The sequence below is a fragment of the Saccopteryx leptura genome, chromosome 12 (genome assembly GCF_036850995.1).
Source record: "Saccopteryx leptura isolate mSacLep1 chromosome 12, mSacLep1_pri_phased_curated, whole genome shotgun sequence".
NCBI classification, from domain to species: Eukaryota; Metazoa; Chordata; class Mammalia; order Chiroptera; family Emballonuridae; genus Saccopteryx; species Saccopteryx leptura.
Genome location: NC_089514.1, coordinates 43,573,533 through 43,589,179, shown reverse-complemented (window position 1 = coordinate 43,589,179; position 15,647 = coordinate 43,573,533). Strand labels below are relative to the sequence as shown.

Below are 15,647 nucleotides of genomic sequence, written 5' to 3'. Positions count from 1 at the left end.
CAAACAAATAACTCTCCCACCTCTCTCCCAAAAAATATCCATTAGTTTTTTTTTCATTTCAAAGGACATGACTGCAGATGTTCAGATAACAAAACCCAGGAGTCACCTTTGATTCATTCCTTTGCCTCACCTCACACTCCCAACCCATCAGCTTGTGTTCGAACTTTTGCTTCTAAAATATTGTTCAGCTTCTATCTTGCTCTACTGCTACAACCTCAGTCACGTCATGATCATGTACTGATGGCTTTCTTGCTCCCTTTTTTATCCTTCTATAAGCCACTGTCCACCCACTAGTCAGAGGAGTCCTTTTAAGTGTTTTCACGATCGTGCCGTTCCCCGCCTACAACTTTCTCAGGGCTCCTCAGCACATTAGGAACAAAGTCGTACATGATGTGCTGTCCCATCTCTCTTTGTGCCACTGTTCCTCTCACTTCCTGTGCTCCAGACTCTCTGGACTTTCTCTTCCCTAAACACTCCACCCCCGGGCTCCTGTGCTGAAACTTCACTGATTATGTCCATTTCCTCCCACCCTGTTCTCTCCTCATTCCGTTCATAACTTTCCCCACAGACCTCCCCTTGGCTGTGACCCTCTTCTTTTTCAAGTATCTGTGAAAAAAAATCACCTCTTCAAAGAAGCCTTCCCTGAACACGCAATCTAAGAAGTCTATTCTTAATCTCAAATCATCCTACATTTTATCATTTATTTTGATGTTATTCATAGCATTTACCAGTATGTAAATTTGTCTTGTTTATTTACTAGTTTGCTTGCTCATTGTCCACCTCCTGTTAAAATGCAAGCTCCCTCAGAGTGGGGACTGTACCTGTCTTGTTCAGTAATTGTGTCCCTAGGACCTAGAACAGTGCTTGTTACACAGCACAGCAGATGCTCAATAAACTCTGTCTGTATTATAAATAAACTTGCTGTAGTTTGTTTATTTAAAAATTTCCATTTCTTTGCTTTTACTGACTTATGTTTCTACTAAAAGGGGAATTATCACAGCAGATAGGACTTAAGGACTTTTGACTTCCCTGAATGAGTCAAAGTGACATAAAACTGACAGCCATGCTTTTGAATATCTGGAATGCATATATCCTGACCACACATTAACTCTGGTACTGATGTATAGTCAACAGAGCAATAATTCCCCCAAGTTAATGTAAAAATGCCCTAAAATGACTTAAATGGTTACATAATCCAATCTGCTTTCAAAATAAAAGTATCAGAGACAAATTGCATGAGTAATTCTGGTACATTTTTATCAGCTTGATAAAATAATGCGAGGAATAATGAGAGAGCCAAATGAACTATTTTATTTACCAGTAAAGTCTTATTAGAATGGCCCAGCATAATTGAAAATAAGCAATCTGCAGAGTAACTCAAAGTAGACATAAGCCACACAGAATATCATCCCCAAGGCAGAAGCTCTAGCCTCTCCATCAGGAATCATTTTCTACTGCATCAGAAAAAGTTTCTGAACCCTGGCCGGTTGGCTCAGTGGTAGAGCGTTGGCCTAGCATGCAGGAGTACTGGGTTCGATTCCTGGCCAGGGCACACAGGAGAAGCGCCCATCTACTTCTCCATCCCTTCCCCTATCCTTCCTCTCTGTCTCTCTCTTCCACTCCCGCAGCCGAGGCTCCACTGGAGCAAAGATGGCCCGGGCGCTGAGGATGGCTCTGTGGCCTCTGCCTCAGGCGCTAGAATGGCTCTGGATGCAACAGAGCGACGCCCCAGAGGGGCAGAGCATCGCCCCCTGGTGGGCATGCCGGGTGGATCCCGGTCGGGCACATGGAGGAGTCTGTCTGACTGCCTTCCTGTTTCCAGCTTCGGAAAAATGCAAAAAAAAAAAAAAGTTTCTGAAATGTAGTATCATCTTGATCGTAAGACATTATCTTGTCTTGTCAAGCTAACTTTGTTTGTTTGAATATTTAATTAGACTAACACACTGCTCTTAAGGAAAAAAAAAATTTCTTATTGTTTAGGAAGAAACCCAATACAATTGTATCTTATAGATAAATATGACTTGATTGTCATGTTATGGATTAATGAAAAATATCTTTTGATGATAAGTGCATCTTATAATAATGTATACCATATATCCTTAAACAGATCTTATTTAATTTTTCTCCTATGAGGGAAGTCTATATGATAATAGATTCAAGATTGTTAGCATTCACTGATAATTCTAAATAATATTTTCCTTCACTTTTCAGAGTAAATTTCTCTGATAAAAGGATCTCTCCCAGAGATTACGTGTGTGAGGGACGAGGACAGTGAACGGGGGGGGGGGGGGGGGGGGGCAGGCTGTCAGGGCTGCCATCTGCGCTTTGACACATCTCAGCTGTGTGACCTTGGGCAAGTCACTTACTTCTTCTGTGCCCAATTTATACATTTGTAAAAAGTGAATAATAAAATCAATCTATAGAACTGCTGTGAGGATTAAGACAATGCATGAAAGGTGTCTAGAGAACAGTTTTTAGCCTACACTATTTAATAAATTTCAGCTATGATTTAGTATTTTTTTTGTTTCAATTCATAAGTTCATCGACCCTGGAAAAAGGAGCAAATTTATGACCATATTTATTCATAGGCTAAATATTAAATTGAATTACTGCTTATCAAAGAACTCACAGTACCTTTTTCTTTTCTCTACAGTTTCTTTTATTTTGGGCCATTTTCCCGCTCTTTAGTTGAAATGCTGTAAGTTCACTAAGGATCTGAACACTGAGCCCTGAATGACTTATCTATTTGTCAGCATCACTGGTCAATGCAGTGGTGGCATTCAAATAATTTAACAACTGGTTCTCTGCCTTAATGACCGTTTCAAGTATAAAAAAGAAGATATACCGAAAGATAGTTTATTATTTCATGCATTTAATACTTAAATAAGAATAAAAGATACACAAAACTAGATTATGAATTTTAAAATATTAATAAAAATATTAAATAATACCTGACAAAGAACAATAAAAACTGTTATTTAAGATATTTCCATATTGCTTCTTGATTGGCATCTCACTTGCAATTTTTTTCACCTATAAATGGAATGAACATTACTATAGGCACTCAGAAAACGTTGTTGCGCAGATGAATGTTAAAAAAGAGTAAGGAATGTAAATTTGTGATTTCCACATTGGGTGGCTGCTCAGGCACCCACCTTAGAGAGAACCCTGATTACAAGTGCTATTTTAACAACTGGTTCGCCGAACTCAACAAAAAATTTGGTATTGGTTCTGCTGAAGCAGAATGAACCCGCTGACTCCCACCACTGGGTATATGTGTCAGTGGGAAGAGAAGAGTCAACTTGGTAAGAAAAAGAAGGTGCTCTGAAGGTAGACTTACACATCAGTCTAAGGAGATTCACTTTATAAAGTCTACACAATTGCTAGAGTGGAGCTGGAAACTTGATTTTGCACTTCCTAGCATCCAAAGAAAACAGAACGTCCAATCAGTTCATTTTAACAGCACCCATAAAGAAAACGATTTCAGCGACTCCAGAGAACAACTGCAGTTGCTCCGAATAAGTCTATATGCATGCCCACCTCACAAGGACAGGAACTGTGGCAAAGAGAGGTTGGGACATCTACTCAGGGTCAAATGGCATTAAGAACTGAACAGGCCAGACAGACCCATGCTTTTGACCAGTTCATTTTATTGTTTCTGGTACACAAAGCACATTTATTTTTTTCTAAATAGTGCTACATTTTCACGTGATCAGAGCATGTTGGACAGGTTTCTGTGCTGTTACTTCCACCCAGGCTCCTGACTCAAGGCCATAATAGCCCTGTTTTTGGTAAAGAGAGAAAACCCCAAAGGACTGAACCACCTCTAGCCTAAACACCCTGCTTGTCATCATCTCAGCTCTCTGGCAGGTTCCCCATAGGGATGATCACAGGAAACTACACCAAGAAGACACATCATGTTTTCTTGGGCATCATCTTCTCTGCAGGTTCCTTGCCCGTTCTTCTCCTTCCCTTGCCAGCCACCCACACCTGACCCTCCTTCTGCATACTAGGTCTATACCTTCCTTTACCACCTCCCGAGACCACCACCTCCTGAGACCACCTGACATCCAGGTCACGGGATAACCCCTAACCGGACTCTCAGAACAAACACAAAAGGTTAACCTTCTAAAGAATTTCAATGTTATTTGCTTTAAAAAAAATCTACAGAAGGGTATTTTAAAAGAGATTTAAAAAAACAGTTGCAGGCCCTGGCTGGTGGCTCAGTGGTAGAGCATCAGCCCAGCATGTGGAAGTCCTGGGTTCAATTCCCGGCCAGGGCACACAGGAGAAGCGCCCATCTGCTTCTCCCCTCTCCTCCCTCTCCTTTCTCTCTGTCTCTCACTTCCCCTCCTGCAGCCAAGGCTCCACTGAAGCAAAGTTGGCCCGGGCACTGAGGATGGCTCCATGGCCTCTGCCTCAGGTGCTAGAATGGCTCCGGTTGCAGTGGAGCAATGCCTCAGATGGGCAGAGCATCGCTCCCTGGTGGGCATGCCAGGTGGATCCCGGTCTGGCTCATGCAGGAGTCTGTCTCTCTGCCTTCCCGCTTCTCACTTCAGAAAACTACAAGAAAAAAAATAGTTGCATTCCAAAAAAAGCAATATCCTAACATTTCCCAATTCGGACAATTTTAATTATGTGAAAAACGTTAACCTGACATAATAGTACAATCAGGATTAAAGTTAAGATACCAGTGTAAACCACATTTGTATTCTAAATGTTGAATTGCATAATAGCCTGTAAATCTGTTTCTGAAACTCATTTTACTACAGAGAAACAATAATATTAAAAAGTATAAAACAGTACCTGGTACTTGTTATTTCAAAATAAAGGAATAAAAAGAACAGCAAAGCTTATTTCTAGCTGGTTGCTTCCTTTTACTGTTAGATGGTCTCATCGCTATAATTCTAACAAATATTTTATTGTAACATTGGTCTGACCTATGGACCACTTAACTGAATTTAAAATTACAAGTGGAATTGGTATCAACTTTTATCCTGGTTATATTTAAATAGCACTATCCTAGTGTAATTTAGAAAAGGTAGATAAGTAACTTTCTACTCTTGTTGTAGGGAACCAAGCCAAGATGACTGGTCTATCAATCTACCATTAATCAAGGAGTTAATCAGTTATTAAAAGTGTTACTGATGTTAAAGGTTCATGCGAATGCAAAGCCTAGTTATTTTCTTGTGATTTAGTTCCACATCTTTTTAGCTGTCATTCCGGAATAGCTAGGAAATGCATACCTTTTGGACAGCTTTTTCCACTTAAGAAGTAAAACAGGCCCTGGCCGGTTGGCTCAGTGGTAGAGCATCAGCCTGGTGTGCAGGAGTCCCGGGTTTGATTCCCAGCCAGAGCACACAAGGAGAAGTGCCCATCTGCTTCTCCACCCCTCCCCCTCTCCTTCCTCTCTGTCTCTCTCTTCCCCTCCCGCAGCCAAGGCTCCATTGGAGCAAAGTTGGCCCGGGCACTGGAGATGGCTCTGTGGTCTCTGCCTCAGGCGCTAGAATGGCTCTGGTTGCAACAGAGCAATGCCCCAGATGAGCAGAGCATCACCCCCTGGTGGGCGTGCCGGGTGGATCCCGGTCGGGCGCATGCTGGAGTCTGTCTGACTGCCTCCCCGTTTCCAACTTCAGAAAAATACAAAAAAAAAAAAAAAAAAAAAAAGGAAGTAAAACATCATTTAGTCCTGACACTTACACGAGGCTCTGTGGTGAAGCAATGCCAGTCCAGTCGGCATGGCTCTGATGTTGGCACACCTTCTGCCAAGCCAGCTGCCCCCGACAATTCAGGCCTCTGTTCGACGGCAACAGCCTCAGCAGCCTTCCCCTGGCTACTGTCAGTAAAATGCCACCCCTCACTAGCTGACTCCTGACTTATTTTCTTCATTGGTCTTTCAGAAATTGTTGTTTTCCCTCCTTTTTATTGAATGTATAGGGGTGACACTGGTTAACAAAATCATACGATTTCAGGTGCATAATTCTACAACACATCTGTGCACTGTATTTTGTGTTCATCAGCCCGTCAAGTCCCTCTCCACCACCATCTATTCCCCCTGTTCCTCCTTTACCTCCTTCTGAATTTATTGCTCCCTGACATACTCGTTTGTTTGGTGGCTTCCTCCTCCCACCAGAATGTTAGACCAGGGCAAAGACCTGTTTCACAAATCCCGTCTCCCCAGGGCCTGGGGAGCGGCCTCGCACAGAGGAGAGCTCAGTGGAGAGCTGCTGAACGAGTGAATGAAATAAATCTAGGAAAGAGTTAAAGTCCAGAAGCTGAATCTTTTGAAAATACAATGATTGCATTATTATTATTATTATTATTATCATTATCTTTTTTGTTCACTGCTTTTCAGCAGGATAAGGAGATGGGGGTCACCTACAACCTTTGTCCACCAGCACAGAGACTGATGTTCTTCCAGAAAGAGCCAGAGGATAGCACATTCAACCTCCTCTGCTGAGTACTGTTTGGGCAACAACATTAAGTGGCTCAGTTAATGCTGTATTTCTGTTCCTCTAAGATCTTTCCTGGTGACAGAACAAGCTGTAAGTATAAATTAACTACAATTGGCTAAATAAAGATACAGCAACTGCTTTGATATTTCTTTCAGGTGCTGCCTTAACTAAAACAGACAACATCATAACCATATTTTTAGACAAAATGTATGCCTGGTAAGTCATAGTTCATTCTTGTCACCCAGTTCTGGGACCTAGGATTATAGTGGGAAGACATTTAAGAGATCGTGGAGATGAACACTTTCACTTTACAAATGAGTTTCTAGGGGTCCAGACGGGCTCCACCACTCAGCCAAGGTGATGAGGCAAGGTCAACTGGCAGAGAAAAACTGTATGGCTTGACTCCCAAACCAGTGCTCTTGCCCCTTCCCTGCTTATACTAACAACAAAAGTTGTTTATGAAAAAAAAAACATGAGTCATAATGAAACAAACATTTCCAATGTAAAAAAATACATGGCATGAAATATATACATTGAAAAAAGGATTATTTTCATTAATCACTGTTATTTATTGGGAATCAGAACACTAGGTGCAGCAGTATATCGAAGTCGCCATGATTCCTACTTGTGACTACTGAGATAGACAAAAGCAGTAGAGTATTAAATAAAGGGGAGGTGACAGGAGCGATTGATATTTGGAAAGGAAAGATGCAGCAGGTGCCAGAGAATATGGAAGTTTGGAAATGACAGTAAGTTTATCAAATGTGAACACATGTACCAATATAATATAAAACTGTAGCGCTCAGTTTTGTCATTAGTGCAGACAGTGCAGACAGAAGCAGAGTCACCGTGAAGCCAATGGAGCTTAGGCTTCAGGGCCCCCAGCCCTTGGGTGAGCTCCATCCAAGGCTCTGGGAGGGTCGTAGTCACCTGTTCACGTGACCGTGCTTTAGAAGGTTTGCAACTGGTTAAGCCCATTTTCTCCTTTCTCACTACCCCTCACCATGTTCCCCTCATGCTAGGTGAATGTCAAAGTGGCCATGGCTGCCTTTGAGATCCAACTAAGGGGAAGTTGAGTTGGAAACACGTGATTTTTGGTTAGTGTGTTATGCAGGTCACATCTATTTTATGATGTCAACTTTCTCAGTGTGGAAAGAGCTTCCGGGGCACTCCCCGCCCACTGCATGGACGCACCTGGCATCAGGACTCAGGGACAATGGTGACAAACTGTCCAATGTGTGATGTCAATTCAAAGAGTATTAAGATTAGTCATTGCATGAGAAAAGTTAAAATGACCTGAAATCTTACAGTTCATATCTGAAAGAAATAGATTTTCAATTTGATGATCCTAAACATTTAAATCAATAAGGAGTTGTGAAGGTAAAATACTAATTAAGAAAACCAAAACTCTGATTCAGCAAGCCCATTACCATAATATATATACGATATATGTCTGGAGGTTACAAGTACCTGCTAGGCAAGAAGTTTCTAAAATTCACAAATAAACTTCTTCCTTTTTTCCTCAATCCCCCTTGGGTAGTTTCCATAAAAACCAAAAACTTAAAGAATAGCTTGATTTGGAGTAAAATCAAAGCCATTTAAAAAGTAGAAGTGTTAGTAATTTCTTCTATTAAGAATTCAAGACTTATTCCCTTCCTCAGAACAACAGCCAAACAGGTCTGTAATCCTTTGATGCAAAATATTATAAATTTCAGGATTTAAATTATTTATTTGTTTAACTTAAAGATTTCAGGAAGATAATACTGTGCATATACCATATATTATGCAACAACACTCCATAATTAAAACAATTATTTCTGCATGAAGATGCACATAAATTCTATAAAAACAGATTTTAAGTAGCCTTAAATCATTTCAAGTCAGTTCCTGCTGCCAAATGAATTCAGCTCATGTGAGGCTTTGCCATAAAATAAATGGAAAAAAAAGTTTGTTGTTTTTCTGAAATTTTTTGTAATATGGAATTACAGATAAGGATTGTGAGCCTGTCTGTATCTCCAATAGCCCTATTTCTTTTTACTTTTGAAGAATACATCACATGATTTTAGTCTCCCAAGGCCTGGGTAGTTTTATTTTTATTTGCTCATGCCCTTCTCCACCGACCTCAGGACTTTTCAAAGTAAATCAGAACAGAAACAATATAAGGAGCTACTGTCCTCTTGGGGGTTCGGCAGGGGTTGCTGGTAGCAGGCTCTTTCCTTAAAGCCTGCCTGAAAAACAAGCTGCCTTGTTAAATGTTCCACAGGGCCGTGGAGAGAGGAGAGAACTGATTGTGTAGAATTTATAGATGGGGAAAAGTACTGCCTGAAATCATGCCTCTAGATTGCAGAGCAGGGCCCATAAATACTGAAGGCTTGAGCAGTGTCTGGACAGACCCCTGCTGAGGATTCTGGCAGCTCAAGGGCTGCCATGACCATTATTTAAGACGCAGACCTCAGACACAAGCAGGGCTCCAGGAGCTGCACGGAGACAACGGCATCTGATGCAGAAAGATCATAAAGTTATATAATGGGTGTAATCCAGCTACTCAGAACTCCCTGCTATGACTGGCACAAATCTTAGCAGGACCAACACATCCTTTCATCTTTTCAAGGGAGATAAATGGAGGACAGGACCATTAACTCGAGATTGTAGTGAAGGGAAAGAAGATGAATGGGGAACTTTTAGAGAAGCTTCTAAACATCTAGACACTTCCACTCCCTGGAGCTATTAGGTTAGGGCACTCAAGAAAGACACCTGCCTCATTCTATAGTGTGAAAAAGATGACGAGCACCATGAAGATATTGGTATAATAAGTACTTCTGCCAAATATTTATTCTTATGTTGCTAAGAGAGATTTTGAAGGACAGTATTACTCACTAAGAAGAAAATAATTTCACTGTATATAAAAGCATCAAGAACACAAAGCTTATTTGCTACTATGCAATTCTTCTTCAAAATAATTCTGCCACAGCAAGTCATGGATTATTATAGTACAGATAATACAAATGATCAATGGTTTTTTTTGTTTTGTTTTGTTTTGTTTCAGTTTTACAAATTCTTGTTCAAATATTTCAGTGGGGGCAGCTGTGCATGTTCATTTTCCAGTAACGACGAAGATGTAGAACAATTACTATTTTTTTTTTTTTTTTTTTTGCATTTTTCTGAAGCTGGAAACAGGGAGAGACAGTCAGACAGACTCCCGCATGCGCCCGACCGGGATCCACCCGGCACGCCCACCAGGGGCGACGCTCTGCCCACCAGGGGGCGATGCTCTGCCCATCCTGGGCGTCACCATGTTGCGACCAGAGCCACTCTAGCACCTGGGGCAGAGGCCACAGAGCCATCCCCAGCGCCCGGGCCATCTTTGCTCCAATGGAGCCTCGGCTGCGGGAGGGGAAGAGAGAGACAGAGAGGAAGGCGTGGCGGAGGGGTGGAGAAGCAAATGGGCGCTTCTCCTGTGTGCCCTGGCCAGGAATCGAACCCGGGTCCTCCGCACGCTAGGCCGACGCTCTACCGCTGAGCCAACCGGCCAGGGCCAATTACTATATTTTACTTAGTTCTTTATTTCCTTTGTTACTGAGTTTGCCAGGAAAAATCTTAGGGCATTAGCCCATGGCATCAAAGTAATCCCTTGTAAATAGAGCAACATCCTGATAATATGGCATATATAGTACTTAAATTTAAGTATTCAATGCTATAATTTCCAGGATGACTGCTTTAATGTTTCTTAGTCTTTATGTCCATTTTATTCCTCTCTTAGTACAAAACTCAAACTTTATCAGATTTCAGATATCTGCATAATGTTTTGTAATGTGGCATATCTATATAAATCTGTCCATTAGTTTGTAATTTTTTTACAAAACGTAATGAAGTGTGTACTCCAGTACTGAGCTAGCTTCTTGCCTGATACTTTTTGAAGACTATTGCTTTTGCTACTTATTACCTTCCTGTACGTCAGTTATTCCCAGAGTAATTTGGAATGCAGAGTGCAAGGCAAATGAGGGTGAATCTACCTGGGAAGGTGAGAATCTGGCCACAGACTAGTTACCAGTCTCAGAGCATGGCTGAAATAAACACTTGGGGATGGCTGAGCCGACAGTCTCCCTCCGAGGCAGTCTCTTAGCTGTTGTCCCATGTCTGACTGTGCCCCCACATCCTGCCATGAGCTGCTTCAGGCTCTCATAAAACACAATCTCGAACTGCCTGGCCTGCGCCTGCACAGAGACAGCAGCTCGTGCCTTGCTGAAGTTCAGGAGCTGGAGCCAAAGGGGCAGCAGTCTGACTCCTGGGCAGGCTGGAAGGAATAAATGGTTACTGTATCAGATAATGCTGTGTGGCAGCCTGGCCAGGAAGCATCCCGGGGCTTCTCAGTTCCAAATGGGACAGGAATTGTGACAAAAAGGAGCACACAGATATGATTTTAATTAAGAAAAGTTCCATTCTGTGCGAGAGGAAATCCTCTAATTGCTCTTGGATCTGTCAAACGCAAATGAATTAAATTTTGGTAAAATATGGTGACTAAAATTGAGATGAATCATGCTTTTACTAATGAAAACTGTTGGTTTAGAGAAATCCACATGTTCAGTATCTCTGTCCCAAGAGATCAGTTAATCAACTATTTGAATGTGGAAATCTAGAGTTTATGTCCATACCTGTTTTGCCCACCAAAAAATACCCTTTGGGGGAATTGAGCATATTTGTAACTGGAGAAATATATTTGAAGGACAGTGTTGTGAGAAGGACCACTATATGAACATAAAATTTACATTTTAAGCATTTACTAAAAATTGATATTGAGAATTAAGAGAGATCCAAAACAGGAGAATAGTACAAATGCTCAAAATATTCTGTACTTACACTAAAAACATGCTTCCTTTAAATTTGAAAGACCTCTTTCATTATTAAATGTAGAGAAAGTACTGAGTTTTAAAAGCAACATTCTTCACTTTCTGTTTTATATTTGTTTATTATTAAAATAAAGCTACTAAGTAATAATGTCCACTTTGACTTACTTTATTAGTAAACAGGCTAGGGAATTTGTAAACCTTTCTTAATATATGTGACAGTATGTGATTTATTGTACTTAATATTTTGCATCTTTAGTCACTTCCTTGGCTGAAATTCCCAAACCTGACTGGGTGACTTCTTCCAGTCTATAGCAGATGGACAACGACCACAGGACACAGAACGAACAGCTGTCCTCCCTTTTGTGCCTTTCTCCCTTCAGTCCTCTCCGCATTCCCTCACTTCCAAAATATTCGTATTCCTTCCTCGTCATCACCACTGCTATCATAACAGAGAAAGGGACCAATTCTCTTTTCAATTTACAGAAAGCCAGGCTATTTCCAGCTATTTTCAGGTGCCCAACCCTTTGCAAGTTTCCTCCCAAGCCCACAGCTTAGAACTTTTGTTACAGCCTACGTTGAGAGAAACATAAAAAAGAAAAATGCAGAATGTGCAGGCTTTGCCCAATTCCCTGCCAAGCAGCCCTCCTTTACCCAGGGCCACGGCTATGTAACCTCACCTCGATGTCCACCTCGGCCCGTTTTCTAGGGGGACAAGCTCCCACTTAGAGTAGCCCCTCCCCGTCCCTGCAGCCGGAGACCTAGCATTCCTACTCCTGTTGCTGTGCTGGCTCTGAGCGTGGTCTCAGGGCCGGGAGTGGCTCCTGCCCTGTCTCCCTGCAGATGTCATCCATCTCACTTTGCTGGGATGCGGACCCACTGCTGTGGTACCACGCCTGCTCTTGTCAGTCTCCCTCCCAAATGATGAGTCTAGATATTTTTTCTACTGGATTAACAATATATTAGGAACAAGCTTGGCAGATTGAGTGACTGGTAAAAATCCTCCCTAATTTTGAGAATCTCCATGTATCCTTAAGCAACGTCTGTAACAAGAAAAACAGAGCCTCTCTGAATGGCTACGCCCGGCAAGACCGAGTTGGATCTCGCTCCGTGGGCACCTGCGCACATGCCCGTTTCTGCCTAGAATGGTCTAGCAGTTCTCCGGCGTTCACGCCCTGTATCCATCCAGAGCCTTCCACCACACTGCTGGGTAGTGTAAAAAGGTTCTGTTTTCTCACTTTTTTGTCTTTTCAAAGTTCAAGTTAGCTCAGGACAATGCTGGACACACAGCATACACTCAGTGGATACTTGGTACGTGAACGGCAGATACTAAGCGGTATTGGCCTTTTCCACGGATCCAGTGCCCTGCCTCGGGAAACAGAGTCTGGAGGCACCTGAGAGATGACGGTTTGCAAGGGCAGCATCTCAATATTTTCTAAAGGAAAGGAGTAAATGTCCCCTAAGGCTACAACTATAAATTCCACAAGTTGTATCCAACGAATCCAGTGAGGATTGTAGCAGATCAATGCCTCAGTGCAGAAGTGGATATGAGATCTTTCATTGGAATGGAAAAATAAAAAGTTCTTTTAAGAATATTTTAGGACACTTTTCAAGATGATTTAGATACTATTAATGTGATAAATTTCAGTTTGAAGAATTGCATTCAGGAGGACACTAGAATCTATGTAAACACAAATTAAAATTAAAATAAAAGAATTGCATTTAGGATACTTTAACTTTAAAGCTTATTTAATCAGATTGTTTGTACATTTATATGACAATATATGTGTGTGTGCATGCATATATTATATATACATACACACAAACACATATACTGGAAGAGCTCGGAGGCTATTGTTGAAGTGAGACAATAGACTTTATCTGAAATACTCTTTAGTAATTGAAATACCTGTATACATATCTCTGAGGTACTGGGGACTACTGGGTAATGCTTGTAATGTAATTGAAAATGTTTCCATGAGCAATATAAACACATGAGGGTAACAGTTTATTCACCTGTGGTTATATATGCATGATTATAAGCATAATTCACTAGTGAAGCCACAAATAATAATAGAATTCCCTAGAAAATCCCCGTTCCATCTGAATTATCACACTAAACAACGAACACAGAACATCCCGAGGGCTTCTTGAGGAGTGACACTGAATCTGGCCATTTTTAACCACATTACTAATACAGATTTGGTGAATTCCACAATACAAAAATAAGCATAAAATGTTAAACTGTTGACATAGGCTGTTTTTTATAATACACTCAATACAATTTTTGAACTCATTATAAATGAAATAGCCACTGACTGTGGTTGCTATTTTGGTACTTGGTTATTGTGGGGCATGTTAAACTCAGGGTCTAGCCTTCATACCATCCATATAAACATAATAATGTTGCTCCAAGCACTCACAATGAGATACACAAAATTATTGCTGCCAACTTCTGCCCACTAGACTGTATTCAGCATACAACACCACCCACCACACAGCCAACAGTTTGCTCCTACAGTTTCTAAGCCACTCTAACCTGTTTAGTTCCCAAGAATCTTGATTTTCAAAATTCAGTAAGCAAATTTCCCAATGAAGTCCTTAAGCAATAAACTGTAATTTCTTTTTACTAAATATTTTCTGTTGCATCTCAAACAATGACATGTCATAATTTTACTTTTGATCCTAAAATTGACACTCAAAAAAAAAAACTTCTAAGTTTATTTTTTAGTTATAAACTTGACCTACCTCCCCCCCATTCCTCCTTCTCCCCACCCTGATTCTGTTTCTCTTCCAGTCTTTTAACCTAAAATTCAGATCCATGCTTCAAATAACACATCTCTCTGGCATGGTGGGCGGCAGCCCCCTGGCTCGTGAGGACCAAGGCTGCTGCTCGTCACGTGTGGGTCTAGTCCCGAGATCTCGGGCCGGTGCCTGTTCTGCGTTTGAGGTCTCAGGTACCAACCACTACACTCCCTGAACAGGTCCCTTTCTCGGTCTCTATCACGTAGGAACCTACCGGAAAGTGAGGAAACAAAGACTCGATGTCAGCTCTACAGACTCTCTCTTACTACTTACAAAAATATCTTGCTTTTCCTTTAAGGAAGGATAAGTTTAATTGGTGCTGGATCTCTCTTACCTTGAATAAAATTAAAATACTAGTAGAATTGTAAGACATAAAAGTGCATTCTCTTGTGTTCTTTAATTGCTAAAAGATAATATTTGAAATTAATATTCATTGCTCTAGCAAAAAAGGAGAAGAGATATTCAGAACACAGATAAACAGGAAAACATTACTCAGTCTATCTTTGTATTAACAGCATAATGAATTGAAACATACTTGCTCTGGATAAGAACCTATTTGATTGTCATGCTAGAGTTTAAAAATTTTGTTCCTGTAGCACCAGAACTTTTAAAAATAAACTTTATTTTTTCTGATTATAAAAGTATTATATACATGCTCAGCCCTGGCTGGTTGGCTCAGTGGTAGAGCATTGGCCCAGCGTGTGGATGTCCTGGGGTCAATTCCTGGTCAAGGCACACAGGAGAAGTTATCATCTGGTTTTATACCCCTCCCTTTCCCCTCCTCTCTCTCTCTCTCTTCCCCTCCCACAGCAATGGCTCGATTGGTTCGAGCAAGTTGGCCTTGGGCGCTAAGGATGGCTTCATGGCCTCCACCTCAGGCGCTAAAAAGAAAAAGGCTCAGTTGGTCATAGCAATGTCCCAGATGGGCAGAGCATAGCCCCGTAGTGGGCTTGCAGAGTGGATCCCAGTTGGGCACAGGTGGCAGTCTGTCTCTCTGCTTACCCTGCTCTCACTAAAATAAAAAATAAAAATAAAAAATAATAAAATATTATATGCATGATCATGATAGGAAGCTTACTAATAACAGATCAAAGAAAACAAGCAAACTCATTATTTTGTTTTCACTGGTGTGTCTTCTCCTGAGCACATAAGGACCTCTGAGCAGTCTGTAAGCTGCTGGGGCAATGCTATCAATGTGAGAAGAAACAAACCCAAACTGGAAGCAGGCAGGTTTCACATCATATACGCAGAAGCTGAAACAAGATGCACTGACAAAAAAGGGACAAGAATGTGGCTTAAAGAGGATCGCTCTTAGACACAGTCAACTGCAGCGGGTCCCTGGCTGATTTGTAAGTAGAACTAGAAGATCATTGAGGGGAACAGTCCTTTCACTCGGGTGGATCTCCAGAGACGGGAGGGAAGGCGGTGCGGAGTTGAGGATGCTGTCCCAGTCCTCCTACCTGGAGCAGGCTTTCATGGTCTGGCACCAAATCAATAAAGTGAGCCCTCATCTAAAAGGCAGTATCTTTTTTCCCCTAGAACA

General features: G+C 41.4%; 1 protein-coding gene across 2 annotated transcripts in view; it reads right to left on the bottom strand.

Annotated features, from left to right (window-relative positions):
• RELN (reelin) overlaps positions 1-15,647 on the bottom strand; it is a 649,217-nt gene that overhangs the window by 294,802 nt on the left and 338,768 nt on the right. The window lies entirely within an intron of this gene.